Below are 16,406 nucleotides of genomic sequence, written 5' to 3' on the forward strand. Positions count from 1 at the left end.
AAACTCATCAAGATATGAACTTTATACCTTTAGAAGATGCACCACATGGAGTAGTTTCTGGATCCAAAAGCTTGCAAGCAACCCCTCCTTCTTTACTAGTCTCCTTCTTCAACAAAAGGCCACCAAAAACACCACCAAACTTCCATATCTTCACTCACGAAGGATACACTCAAAATTAGGGATTGGGAGGGCCGGAGGCTGATTATAGGAGGCCAAAGAGTGAGTTAATGTCATTGATACCCTAAAAAGTAGGGTTTGGCATCAACCTACGTACCCCCCACATATTCTTAGTACGCCCAACGTACTAGGTTAAATCTCGCGATCATCTCCTGCTAGTACTCCCAGTGTACTCCCTGTACGCCCAATGTACTAGGCTCGACCTAAAAAAACCTCCAACTTCGAATGGAAATAACTTCTTCATTTCAACTCTGGTTTAGGCGATCTTTATATCCACTGAAAGGAATCGAAAATCCCCACAATAATATCTACATATATGGGTCTAAGAACTACTCGAACAATACCCCATTTCTCATGAAAGAAACCGACATATGGCTTTTTCCATGCTACCCTTCGTCACAAACACAATTCAAAGGATTTAAGTCTCATAACCTTCATTACAGACTTCTAAAATATCTAAACATCGCTCCTCAAGGCCTCAAAAGCTTTTATGGTATCGGTTTCTGGCCCATGACCCTAAATCGCAAAATGGCCCAGAACAGGGTGTTACAAATTCTATACATCAAGTGTCTCAAAATCAATCATAAGACAGTGTATCAAAATCATCAAAGTAAACTAGTCAAAAATGCAGAATGCTAAGGGGCATGTTGTGCGATCACGTCGGGCACTTCCCTTTTGAATTAGAAATACTTGAAAATGTTAAACCACAAAATCGTAAGCACAAAGCTTAGTGAGTTCCCCAAAATACCACATATTATACATACAATTGCCATGGGCCACTCCTATGGTCTTATACTTTGAATGCCATGGGCTAACTGTTAGGTCTAAATTTATGGTTTATACTTTTGCTTTTCTAGGCCTTTATAGTTTTCAGTCTAGGGCCGAAATCCCCATGAGTTTCTTTGTTGTTTGGACCGAAATCACATGTGATTTCGGTTAGGCTATTGGGTTTTCGGTTTAGGCTTTGTACATGGGTCCAGATATATAAATTGTATTATTTAGGGGGGTGAAAGAGTGAGAAGAGTGGGCAGGACGTTCTAGGGGCTGCCATATTGCAAGAGATGAGATTTAGGAGGGAAAACAGGAGAGAACGTGTGTTATCAACATCTTATGTACCAGACAATACTGAATATAGTGTGCATTGAAGATTAATCATTTTGTGTTCTTGTTCTTCTTCTATATTCTATCTTGCATCATTCACTTGATTGGGATTCCGCACCATCAAATGAATCTGATTCATACATCAAAGCTACTTTGGGACTTACAAGTGGTATCAGAGCTTGGATCGGTATCAATCGATTTGGCAAGATTTTTAGAGTTTATTGGATTTTTCTTGGAGTTTCTGGCATTTTTGATTTATTTTGGATGAAATTTTGGCTGTTTGTTCTTCGTGTTCTTCATATGTTTTAGTTTTTGATCGAGTTTTGCGTTAAAAATTGAAAATTTTCATGTTTTTGGACGATTTTTGCGAGACCCCAGCGGCTATTTTCGGTCTCAGATTAGGGTTTCAGCAGTGTTTTCAGCCAGCAACGGGTTTGTGGTCAGTAGTGTTTTCGGTGGAGCGTCTCCAGTTCTTGGTGCGAGGGTTCTCGGTCCAGTTCTCGGCTTTGCTTTCGGTCCTCGTGTTCGGTCAACGAATTCGGTGCAAGATCCTCGTTTTCGGTCAGAAGTTGTTTTTGGTGCGAGACTTCTCAGTGTGGATGAGAAGCTTCGCATTTTCGGCCTGAAAATCAATTTTTTGAATTTTGAAGTCTCGTTTTCGGCCTAAAGTTTTGAATTTTGACTTTTAACTTCCAAGTTTGAATTTTGACTTTCAAAGTTGACTTTTGACTCTCAAGATTAATCTTTGACTTTTAACTTTGACTTTCTCGTGTAACTTTCAAATTTTAACGTTTGGCTTTCTCGTTTGATTTTTAATTTTCAAGTTTGACTTTTAAGGTTGACTTTTGAGGTTTCAAGTCAAAGGGTATTTTTCTTGGTTTCACAATCAGTTCTATTTTTGGTTGATTATCCTTTTTGGTGAATAATGAGTTCAACAATCACCAAGGTTAATGAAGCGTCATGCTCTCAGTCCTGTGAAGCTAAAGTTAAACATTATCATGATCAAAATGAACTATTAATTAGGGAAATTGAGGACTTTAAATATGAATGTTATACTCTCAGAAAGGCCCAAAAACCTTTAAAAGAACAACTAGAGGCCAATACAAGAGACTTTAGGAAACTTCAAGAAGAATATAGTAACAAATGTGAGAACTATAACTATGTTAAGAGACAGCTTGCTAGATTGACTGACGAGCTTGACACATTGAAAAATAAATTTGAAAATGCAGATTTTAACTTCAAAAAATTTGATGTGTCAAGTAAGAGAGTTGAGACTATAGTTGAGAAACAATGTAAATTTAAAGATAATCAAAATAAGGGTGTAGGGTATCACAGTGTTCCACCTCCCTTCAATGACAACTATACCCCACCCCTTGAAATCAATGAGGAAGAGACACCTGCTTAGTTTGGCATGCCCCCTGTACCAGCTTCAGTTAAGACTAAACAATGAGGTCCAATTAAGAATGTTGAGGTAAGCGATACTAATGCCTCTACTTTATGTGCACGTAAAGTAGTGGAAGATGAGAACAAGGAGAACAGAAATAATTTTGGTTCTATTAATTTTGCTGATTTTCAAACCAATGTCTCCTTGAACTATGGATATGTTCCTTCTAATTTTGTTACTTCTAATAAACCTATTGTTGGTAAATACAAACCACTAAAACAAGCAAAACATACTGCTTGTTGTAAGTGTACTTATGGGAACAATCAGATACAAGGCATGGGCACGCTACCAGGGATATGCAGAAACAACTTCTATGTTAAAAAACAAACTTGTTTCCACTGTGGAACACCTGGACACATTGACAGAAATTGTCCAAATCGTGCATATGTTCCCTACTATGCACAAGGTTGGCAGAACACGCCAAGAGGGAGATTCTCCAAAAGAAACCCTTCGAGATCACATTCAAACAATGGTGAATGGAATGCCAAAAAGGGAAAGAATCAAACTCCCAAAGACAAGAAGGGAATGTCAGCCAAGAAGCCAAATTGAAGAGATGGTCCAGTTAAACCAAGATTGGTTAGTTCAAAGTCATCTCAGTGTTTGTTTACAAGTTCAAAAGCGAGTGATAAGGCATCGATCCGATCAAACAAGAAATGGATTAAACCCGACTACAAATAGGTACCAAAGGTTCACACTCCCAAATTATCTAACGATTCTAACATTTCTTCATCTTCTGTGTGTGATAAACATGATATGACATGGGAGAGAGTACCTTGTGTAGATGATAAAGGTCAACCTAGTTTCAAAATTGGCTGGGTTCCAAAGACCAACTAATCCCACACTATATGCTAGAGCAGCTATGGAGGAATATATTCAGACTTCGGTTTGTTGATAGTGGTTGTTCCAAGCACATGATAGGGGACCTCTGTCAACTGAACAACACTCAGACTTTTAAGTGAGGGTATGTGTCCTTTGCAAGAAAGAAATGAAGAAAGAAAAGATCACAAATGTGTTGGGTTTTAGTTCAAAAATAGTTTCATAAACTTCAAAATAAGGCAACGAAAGAATTTAATTTTTTGAAATTATATAAACATTTTATACCCACCAAGGATCTTCTTGCAAATTTTAGAAAGATTAAAACACCAACCAAAGAAGATGTGAAGAAATAACAACCTTTGTAGTTCTTTGGGTCCTCTTGGAAGGCTTGAAAGTTGATGAAGAATGTGAAACCTTTGAGACACCAACAATGACTCAAATTGATGTAGAATGCTAGTTCTTTGTTTAAAACTCTTAAGCTTTGAACCAAAATCAAGTATGGTTCAAAGAGAGCAGAATGCAAGCATCAAATCTTCAAAGTGAAAGAATAGAGAAAATATGGAGAGGGAGGGAGAAACTCTCGACCATGACATGAGAGAATGAGGCAAGAACTTCAAGAGTGGAAGCCTCATATTTATAGTGCCTAAAAGTGAAGTTATTAACCATTGGTTCCTTAAATTTTAGATAAACATGTCTCCATCTCATAAGTGTGTTTTCTATGCCTTTAAAGCATGATTAGACAAGTCATACATTTCTTATTTTCATGCAAATCTCGAAAATTAAATAAAGAATAAGAGTTCGTTTATATTTTATAAGCTCAAAGTTTATAAGATATAAACTTTGTCTTTTCCTAAAAGACAAAAAGCATAACTAGTCCAAAATATTGTACATGACTTGATAAATCATACCATATGAATTATGTAATATTTCTTGTTAACGAAAATTATTATTTCCAAGAAATAAATAATTCCCAATTTAATTATAAGAGTTTTATTCAATATTTATTAAAATCGATTTCTAATAAATAATCAATTGTATCAAGTTGTTGTTACTGTGACCCATTAGTATCATATGTTATTTATCAATATCAATTTAATATGACTCTTGAGCATACTGGATCTTTCAAAATGGGGATCGTACTTAACGGTGTGAAGAATTTTTTAGTTTGCCTACTTCGTTCCAGAATTGTAACACAGCTAAGGCTGAATTCATTGCTACATTTGCTTGATGTTATCAAGTCATCTAGATGCATCTTCAATTGCTGACTTACGGTTTAAATTCTTTCGATACTCCTAAGTTTTTTCTAAAAATGATTCGTTTTGAAGACAATTTTTTAAATTTGCGCATTTATTTTAATTTCTTTCTTCCCATGCCCAAATTAAGGGGGAGAAATAAACATACAAAAAAGTAGAAAAATCTAAAATTCAAAATGATGTTTTCTTTTGTAAGCACTTTTGGGAAGTGATATGAAGTTTAGTGCTAAAGGGCAATATGAGATGCGTGTTATGCACTGAAGCTGAATTGTCTAGACTTTGTGTTCAATTTGATGGTAGGCACAAAGGATTCAAAAGGACTAGACATAGCTGACAATGAAAGGAATTAACTGTGTTAACTCATCTGGACTGAGATAGTTTCATTTGGACAGACTATACGATGTATGGATAGATAAAGCAGTGAGATAAACATAGGAGCCTACAAGATACATTAAAGTTAATTATCATCTAGAACTATGGCTCAACATTTCTTCAATATACGGACTTATGTCCTTAATTTTGGTGCTGATAGGGTGACTGGGGGGTTTTTGATAAAGTAGGTCTGTGTGAAATTGTTTTTCCTTCTTATCCTCTTTGTCAGTCATATGTTTCCCCTTTGTGTGATCGAAAGATCCGACCTAGGACGCAACATATGCACCTCTATCTCTATCCATCTCTATCTATGCTTCTTTCTATCTATCTATGTCAGTCATATGTTGTCACATTTGCGTGATCGGAAGATCCGACCTAGGACACAACATATGAACCCTTTTATCTCACTAACCCTCTATCTATGTTAGTCATATGTTGTTCCCTCTGCATGATTGGAAGACATCCGACCTGGGAGACAACATATACCTTTCTATATCTATCTTCTCTCTTAAATAATTGAGCACTCACCCAAAGTATAGAGCTCTTTGAAATTCTTGATTTCTAGGGTATGTCGTGAACTGGGGAACATGTTCTAGTGATCTTAAAATTGAATTGGTTCATGATTAAAGGTTGTCTGTAGATCTCATTGTTGAACTTAAGTGGACAACAATATCCTTGGTCGTCGTCAGCTAAATGGTCTATAAGGAATACAGGTGCAAATGTCTTGTCATTTATAATTTGTCCAGTTTGTCAATATCTTTTGAGTTTAAGTGGACCACAATATTGATGATTCACCAGAGCTAAACATGCAGGTGTGTGCTGATAAACGATATTGAATTGCTTGACAACTTTGATCCCAAAAAGTTTTAAATTTAGTTATTATTTTGTTTTTGTTAAATTTGTTCATATTCTATACACAAATTTAGGGGCGGGGGGGGGGGGGGGGGGTGGGGAATTAAAAAATTAAAAATCAAACAAAAATCAGAAAATTAAAAAAAAAAAAAACCAAAAATATGTTTATTTCTGTTATTATTTCTTTTTCAGAAAAATCAAAAATCCAAAAAGTATTTTTGGTTTGCTTTTGAGTGTATTTTGTTTTTATGTTTATTTCTTTGTCATTTTTTTGTGTGCTAAGTTTGTTTTTGTTTTTGTTTTTATTTCAAAATTTCATTTGTCTTAAAACAAGAACTCAAAGGAAGAAGAGCCTCTAGGAGACTATATCGGAATTTTCTGAGCAAGGAGAAGAAACTTGGAAAGGAGTTGATGGTCATTACACTTCACTCTATTTTAAATTCCATCTGAGCCAAGGCTGGGTCCTTGAACAACTATGGTAATAAGTGTTTTTTATAATTATGTGATCCACGAGGACTTTTTAGTCAATGGTTACTTTTCAAGGCGCAACGGTGATCATTGAAGAACGTTCATTCGAAGGAATAATAAGTGAAGATTATTTTTCAACAGACACTCTTTCAACCCCAAAAGCAAGGTGAAGCTGTACTTGAAGTTATGTGATGGATTGCATTGAAGCCTCCTCAATCAATTTGTTGCTATATATGAACCTGCTGAAGTGATCTAGAAGAATCGGTCTCTCTGTTATTTTCTCTAAAAGATTCTCAAAGCTGCAAGTGTTGATTTTCAAGAATCCTTACAAGAAGCCACCACACCTAATGTGCGTTCAAAGTCAAATTTTTTAAGAAAAGTCCAACTGTTCAAGATGAAGTCAATCATTCATACATTCATATGTTCATCTTGAAGTTGCGAGGAAATCGAAAACGCTGAAGCCAAGCACAAAGTGAAGATTGAAAAGAAAATAAAGCTTCAAACCCAGGGGGAGTTTGTTAGGTCAAAAGAAAAGACAGCTACGAACCCAGGGGGAGCTTGTTAGGTCATAAGAAAAGAAAGTTATAAACTAAGGGGGAGATTGTTAGGTCTAAATTTATGGTTTATACTTTGCTTTTCTAGGCCTTTATAGATTTCGTTCTAGGGCCGAAATCCCCATGAGTTTCTTTGTTGTTTGGACCAAAATCATATGTGATTTCGGTCAGGCTATTGGGTTTCGGTTTGGGATTTATACTTTGGTTCCAGATATATAAATTGTATTATTTAGGGGCATGAAGATTGAGAAGAGTGGGTGGGATGTTCTAGGGGCTGCCATATTGCAAGAGACATGATTTCGGAGGGAAAATAAGAGAGAACATGTGTTATCAACATCTTATGTACCAGACTATATTGAATATAATGCGCCTTGAAGATTAATCATCTTGTGTTATTGTTCTTGTTCTATATTCTTTATGGGTTTTATACAAACAATCATATGTGTGCATGCAACCCTAGAGTTGGATCTATGTTTTCACTATTAGTTATACAACTTTATGAACACAAAAAGAAACCTGGCATGCTACTATTATTTTCGAAATTCATATATAAAAATAGGATACATACCTTTTGTTGTTATATAGCAATAACAACTAGTTCCTAGAATTTCCTTAGCTCTTGAAAGCAAGTACCACAAGTGTAGTACCTCTAATGGCTCACAAACACACTAGGTGAAAGGATGAATATGGGAGAGAGGAGAGAAGGGTATCTTGCCCTAGATTTCGTCCCTTTTATGGTTTCCCAAGGTCTAGACGAAATCTTAGTGCCTTAGGGTGCTATTTATACTTAAGGCTAACTAGGGTTTCAAGGTGTAAACCCTAATCCCTTAGCTTAGGGCCTAAGCAAGTCCATGGACTCCTTTCCTTAAGCCCTTGGACGAAAACTCCTAGATCCTTCTAGGATTTCCATTCAAGCCTTAATAAAGGTGATCCAATGGCCCAAAGCCTCAACTATTGAATAATTACAAAATAGCCCCTGCACTTTCAGTCAGTTCCTTTAATCCCAAAATTAATTCTAAATTAATTTTTGATTAACTACTAATTAATAATATGATTCCAAATTAATATATTATTCATATAGTATATTAACAAATCATATTTATACCCTAATTTATTATTCTTAACAATAAACCAGCCTCTCTCCTCAACAATCATCCTGTGTACTCACTAGTGTGAAGGCAACTCAAAAGGACCATGCACCATCGGGTCAAATACATACCAAAATAGTTACAGAGTTAGACACTAATCCAACAGTCTCCCACTTGGATGAGTCTAATAACTATTTTGCATATGACTTCAGATCCTGATCTGCAATCGTAGCTTTCAAAAACCACTGTCAACTCTGATCCTATCAGAAGCGTGTCCTTTAGATAAGGGATCATATATTCCTCCATTCTTGATATCGTATAGACTTGAGACATGGATTTTGATCATTCTCTCAGTCTATGTTCTGTTTCCCGATTTCCGATTCATGACGACTGACAATAGACTACAATTGAACACATCAAATTAGTCTCGACTTGGCCAAGCGCTTATGTGTCATCACTAAATCATCGAGGATCACAGATATCGCTTTCATCCTACTTTGGATAAAAGGAAAGGATAAACTTTGATTCAATGCTTGCTTGCACTCACTCACCGAATCACACACAACAATATGTTTTATGACACCAAGTTACTAGTGCGTTTACATTTTATCAATGTGTAACCGACTCACAAGATACAACTCACACATCTTGGTTTCAAGAATATAAGATATTATCGTTTCACCAATCACTCGTGATAAAATCCATGAAGTGATCCAAGTGAGTGTGGGTTTAATCCAATGCTCAAATCATATTCATAAGCACTCATGAACGTTGCCACAAACATTTGATTATGTCTAATACACTTTAGACAATTCACACACCAATTCATGACAGTCTTCATTCATACATTCTTCCAACATATGAACGACTGTGGTCCGTTCGAATAATTTGATTGTTCTGAACCTATTTAATTATTCAGGAAGTCAAAACATGCAAAGTGAAACACAAGAATAATACTAATCTCATATGGCCCCAAACTCTGGGTATAAAGAAAACATTTTATTTAATCACCATATTGATTACTCATTATTTGTTGTTTCGGGTAATCAACTTCTTACTTGAATTATTACTACACTTGTCCCATGCTCTCAGCATGCACACAATGTTTACTTACAATCCTTACTTTGTGAAATAGATCAAATGAACACATTTCCAATCATACTCATTTCACAACTTCCAATCCTTATCTTAAGTATAAGAATATTAAATTCTTGTTACTTATGATAGATTCTAACATTTTATGAAATGATTCTTTCATAAAGTCATAGCTCAATATCATCAAGACTTGGCCAATCTCTATCAGAACCAATTCTATAAATATGATGTCTCTCATTCATAGTACATTCCTTTGAACATCCTTCTTGCATAAAAGTTTCTAATCTAGACATAGATTCTCAATATCCAACTCCCAATATGGAAACATTTCCATATTTGCCATGCGACAACTCATTCTTAATAAAATCTTATCTATTCATAATAATGTCGATATGATCCATCTGATATAATACTTCCAACTACTCACAAGCGACCAATCCTCAGCGAGCTTTGGATCGTCCTTTGATAGTTGTTTAATTATCTTAGTCAAAACCGATTCTTGTCCTTTTTCCCTCTTAATGCGCTAGACATTTGGAAAATTTTAGAATGGTCAAATATTATAGCATTTACAATCGATCCTTTATCCGAAGCGTATGGGACACGATGCATAATTTCTTACATAAAGATCTGATACTTTATCAATCTTCTGCCATAAAATTTTATGTGTCACGTTCTTACAATTCGAACTATGAAGAGGGATACCGTAATCATAATCGAAATTTAAGAACACACTATGTATCCTTTGACTAAATTTATTAAAATTTCACAACATAAGCCTTTAGATTTGAAATGAAGCATAATATTCTCTCCCTTAATTATAGCAAAACAACTTTTCAACCCTTACGACTTTACAAAGTATAACTCTTGTTTTCTATAATTAATATTGCTAACTTGCAATACTTGCCATAATAATTATACAAGCAAAACACTTATGCTCCCACTATCATGATGATTATTATCATATAAGCATAACACTTATGCTCCCACTAGCTTTGACATGTATTCAGAAAACAGCTTAACTTCCAGAAAACAATACCTATTGAATTTATTAAGTTCATATTTCTAATACCTAATGCTTTGATAATCCTTTATCTAAGCTTCTCAAACTCATACACCTTTGCCTTAGATAGCTCATATGTGTGTCTAAACAATTCATACTAATTGCCAAATCTCACAATTCGAATCATGGAAAGGGATACCGTAACCATAATCGAATTCGAGAATACAATTTTCACAATCACTATCTTCTTAAAATCTCTCTTAGTGAAAGCATTTCCTCACAGTCATTCTCATGAAGGAGGGTATCTTATGACACTTAGATTTTAATGGTGTATGTGTTCCTATCCATGCGAATTTGTCAAAACCAAAGTTTGCGACAAATCCAAACTCATATGGACTGAACTTTCTCAATCTTGATTTCTTGCCTTATGGTAACACGAGTGCCCACCATGTCTTCCAAGTAGTTAAGCAACTCACCCTTTCATATCAATGTACTTTTCATCGATCAAGGTGCTTGCCTTTTATGCGTTCAAATGAGAACTCATAGAACTCACATGCATAATTAACGCAATTGGAATGGCACAGAAACAAAATAATGTCAACACGATGGTTGTAAACCTCAAGTCGTGTGCTAGTGATGATCGATAAGGTTTATTCTTGATTAGTTCTTGAAACTTTTCAAGACCATTAAAACTCCCACTGACTCCTTGACATATAAGATTCTTTTGTCAATAAACATTTCTCGACAAACAAATATTCAAGAGTTAGTGTAGCTTTTATCAAGACAAAACACTTCACAAAATTGGTCCTAGTTGGTCTTTGTCTTATCCAAGACATCACAACTTTCCAATTTCGAATGTGCAAGAATAAGAAAACCTTTTCCAAATTCCACATTTGATGAATGTTATAAACCTTCTTGAGACTTGTCACTCAATTCAGAATCTTAACTCTAAGACTTGTTTTTGGAACGAAGTATGATTGACTTCTTGATTTAACCATTTCTTCAATTCTTGATTCCTCTTCTCAGACATACAATTGTACTAAGACTCACTTAGAGGATCAATTGAGATATGGTTCTTAATCATTAAGACCTATCATAAAAAGTACTCTCCCTTCTTCTTAGAATAGAGAAACTTTTATCTTTCTTCCTACTTGATTCTTCTTATTCGTTCTGCTATTGATTGAAACTCTTTCAATCAACTCAGAATTACGCTTAATCTTATAAGTATAATCATATTTACTTTACCTTAGTAAATCATGATGAATATCTTTGTTACTCTTGTGGTGGACTTGATCAACACACAACTTTATGTACTCGATCTCCTAGTCCTTCACTTGACACTTTGTCAACGAATTAATCTAATTTCCAAATATGAAATTTCTCATTCATCATGAAACCAAGTTGTATGATTCCAAGTTTCTGTCCAATTGAAACTTGGGCGATGAGAAACTTTCCCTATTTGGTAAATTCTTGACATTTCCACAAATAACATAATTAAGAATCAAATCCATTATTGCTAATAATAGAAACCTTCAAACATCAATTTTTCATACACGCCATTGTACGGATAAATAAATAATATAAAATCAAAATTTATTTTATTGCGGAAAAATTTGTCCTTACAATGCAATTCAATTGAAAAACTATGTTAATACAAATTTCTTAGCAATCTTATTCTCACTCCAAGTAGTAGCTCAAGAATCTAATCTTCAAGTAATGCGATCGAAATCCATTTCTTCACGATTAGATTCCACTCACTTCCTCCCTTAAGCTTCTTCTCTTTTCTTCGATCCTACAAAACATTAAAATGTAATCTTATCACATCATGTATTAAGAATCTAGAATAGGAACGTAAAAGAGTTAGTTAATGGATTTTACCTAAAGTAGAGCCACACGTTTTGACTCTCCCATCTTTTAGATCTCTAAGGTAAATAGGGCAGCTTCGTCTCCAATGCCCCTTCTCTTGGCAATAGAACCAAATGGACATTTTAGGAATGGCACAAGGAACTATCTTAGAATCTACCTTTTCTAGATTTCCAATGTCACCATTTTCAATGTCCATTGAAGTTTGGGAGTTTGATTCACCAGACAAATTTGCTCAACCAGCTCGCCAAATCATTGATGATTCAGCAACTATAAGCAAATAGGTCAAATCAATGAGGGTCACGTCATGATCCATCATATAGTACTCTCTAACGAACTCACTATATGATTCAGGAAGCAACTGAAGAACCTAGTCAACAGCCAACTTACCTGAAATCTCGACACCCAACATCCTTAACCTTTCAATGTGTGACTTCATCTCTGAGACGTATACACACACAAGTTCCCATGTTTACTTGCCAAAAGGGCTTGAGTGAGCTTGAACTTTTCAAGCCATCGAACTTGTGGGTTAGGGAGAATAATTGGAGGAGGTGGAGGAAGTGAAACATGATCTCTTGTTCCTCAATTGAATCGTGGAATATCATCTTCATGTGGAAAGCTTGTTCCACGGGATTTGGTAAGACCATAGTTGTCATACTTTGACATCTACAAATCGGGAGAAAATTCAAGTTAAGTTGATGAGAATCCTCGATGTGACAACCAAATGAAACATCGAGGCTAGGATCCAACACAATACTCTACAACCTAGAAGAGGGATGCCGTAATCTAGTTGCGGAATATTTGAAGGTAGGTAAATGATGATTTACCAATTTCCACCATGAAAAACGAAAAAGAAATTTAAGTTTTAAATCTATTGAAAATTCCTAGATCTTTTGATATTCATTGAACTTTTCAATGCCATGTTTAAATCTCGATATGCCCCTCGATTTGTGATTGGGATGCCGAGGATCACAAAACAGGGTGTGAATAACCATGCAAACTTACATGGTTCCCTCAATGTTACAATCACCTATTTGATGTGCCGGTTAACCACACACGTTCCACTGAACTATGACAAACAATGAGTCACCCTTTGCTACCTTTGCTTAGAACCATTTAGTGTGTCGGTTAACCACACACGCTCCACTAACGTCTTCGCAAGGGCACAAAGTGTAATTTCATGGAATTGCATCAATTCATTTTTGCCTAAAGTAACTAAGATTGGGAATTTTATAAAGGCATTTAGTTACTTTTGTACTTCATTATACTTATAATGGAAGCTTTCTGTCCTATCCTACCCATTTGGCTAACGACCCTCCACTAGTAGAAACCCTAAGGAATCAGTTGGCCACGTTTTTGGTTCCCTAGGGGTCCTTAAATAGTGAGGCTATTAGGGTTATCTAACAAGGAAACCCTAATTTGACTGTTTAGGCCCTAAGCAACCCATGGACTCCCTCCTTAGAGGCCTTGGACGATTTGTAATGGGTTTCCCCATAGAATTCGTCCACTCCATCCTCTATGGAGTCCATTAGCCTAATATTCAACTATCACACAATTGACAGTTCTAGTCCCCCTTTATTTAATCAATGTCTTTTAGCCACAAAGTTAATTCTTATTAATTCTTGACTAATATTAATTAAACAATATGATTTCTCCTTTAATATATTATTCTCATAATATATTAATAAATCATAATTAATCCTCTCTCTTCATAATTTATCCTATCAAGTTGCTTTGGTGAAGGCAACCCAAAAGGACCATGCACCATCGGGTCAAGTACATACCAAAATAGTTTTGGACTTAGACACTAATCCAACAAATAGTACATGCAAATATCCAACAGTTAAACGAGATTTGACTTGTATCCGGCCTCGAAAACATGAAAAATACGAAAGATATGGGAGTATGAAGCTTACCGTGGGGTTTTTGAGATGTAGATGAAGAAGAAGATGAAACTTTGAACCTAGCTTGTGCCTTGAAGAGATCTCGAAGTTATGTGTGTTCCAAGGAGTTTGACACACAAAAAAGTGTGTAAATTGAAAGTTTTAATCATAAAAATGAAGTAAAAACACTTGGATCAAACATGGACTTACCAAGAGGCCTTAAATTGAGTTTTTGGTGAGGATGAACTCGAAACTTCTTGAGAGAACAATGGGAGGTTTTGAGAGGATAATGAGTTGAAAGTAAAGTTTGGGAGGAGAGGGGGGTTGGGTCGAGGGTTTAAGAGAGAGAGAGAGAGAGAGAGAGAGAGAGAAAGGAGGGAAGAGAGTTGACTAAGTTGTTAGTTGATGTGAGTTGCATGGATATATGGAGGACAATGACCTTGATGCATGGAGGGTAAAACATGGAGACATGTTAGAAAATAATGAGGCGGCATGCAACATTATCCTTCCTATTTTTTTTATATGAGCCAAACGAACCAAGGAGGTTCTCGGCCTAATTGGTGGCCCAAAAATAGGGGTGTTATATTTTTAGCTTGGTTCACAAGAGTTTTCGGCCCATTAGGCCCTTTTATTGGGTTTACGATCCAAATTGATAAGAGAATTGGTTACGGTCTAATAAGGCAAGAAGGTTATTTACGGTCAAGCATGCCTCTTTAAAGGTGTTCACGGGCAAAGGTGGTCCTCTAAGGGGTGTTGACGGTCTTGGATGAATCCAAGGAAGGTGTTTATGGTCTTGATTAAGAGAAATCTCAAATATGTTGTCATTATAGTTCAAATGTTCAAGGTTGTGATACAATTACAAGTTCTTGTGCCAACATCATTTGATCCTTGTTTGATCCAAATATTGCGGGTCGTCACAACATACAACATGTGGACATAAGTAATTAAAATTACCAAAATATCCCTCATAGGTTCTATAATAGCCCAAAAATACAGACAATTTTCATTTTAAAGTTCATGTCAAACCTACGGTAACCATATCAAAACAGTCAAAAACATGTCTGTAACAACGTAAAATTCAAAACAATTTTTCACTTTTTAATAACACAATTTCATTCATAAAACGATTCCAATTCTCAGTGTTTCACATAACAAATCCACAAAATCACATCCCACGATCAAACATATGAAACTCCGATAGTGTCTACTGGTCATGCCGGCGCCTTCCCGCGATCCTCACTGGTACCTGAAACACCTCTCGAGGCTACAGTACGACCCTCCGATCGATGTGTCTCAGTGGGAACCTCCAGTCCCGTAGCTCGTTGGACCCTCTGGTCCGGTCATAGCTCGTTGGGCCCTTCGGCCCGGTCTGTATCGTTGGACCCTTCGGTCCGTTCTATATCGTTGGACCCTCCGGTCCGGTCTATACAATCACATAGCATACATATATCACATTACACATAATCTCATACATACACATAGCACACAAGACCCCCGGTCTACACAAATATACCACTCTAGGTAATGTAGAGTGAGAAGACTCACCGCGGGTATCTCGGATAATCTCGCACTCGAACACACTGGTCTAGCCCCCTCCTAAACACATAACAACACTCTCAAATAAATAATGGCTCTCAAAGGCTAGATTAAATCCACTCTACAATTCCACAGAAGGGTAAAAGACCATTTTACCCCTCCCTAACCCTAAAAGTCCAAAGGTTGACCAAAACCCTAAAAGTCAACAAAAGTCAACAGAAGGCAATACGCGGCACGTACCTTCTCTATACGCAGGGCGTACGCCGGCAAGTCACAAACGGGGTCTCAACCCCTTACGTTGCGCGTACTGAGAGTTACGCCCAGTGTAAGTCTCAGTTTCAGCCTTTCCTTGGTTTTTGGTCTTAAATGGTTAAGACACTCATTCAACTTTCAGATCTGACTCATGCTAGACCTCTTATCCCATAAAGTCGGAACCTTTAAGCCTTTGCATGGCTGTAAAGGTCCCTACATCCTATAACACTTTTCCTTCCTCCTCAAAAGGTCTAGATCTCATGCATGGCTCAATATCCACGTCCAAGATTGCATTTTTATGAACATACAACTCTTATAGTCCTGAAATATGATAGATCTAGGCCAATGAAGACTATTTGCTCATAAAGTCTCCATCTTGGGACCAAAAACCCTAGATATTGGTCCAAGAAGCACACAACACAAAAGACAAGTCAAGATTTGAGTTTTTTTACCTCAGGAAGAAGCTCCAACCTTTGAAAAGCTCGGATCTACTCTTGCCCACAACTCCTAGTCTCCAAAATGGCCTCTACTTCTCTTCCATCACCTTGAAATGACACTTTGAAGCTTAGAACACCAACACAATAGCTAGAAACGAATGAGGAATCTCTATTAGGGTTTCACTCTCTGAAATGGGGGCTGAGGTCCAGGCCAT

The sequence above is a fragment of the Lactuca sativa genome, chromosome 2 (genome assembly GCF_002870075.4).
Source record: "Lactuca sativa cultivar Salinas chromosome 2, Lsat_Salinas_v11, whole genome shotgun sequence".
Taxonomy (NCBI): Eukaryota; Viridiplantae; Streptophyta; class Magnoliopsida; order Asterales; family Asteraceae; genus Lactuca; species Lactuca sativa.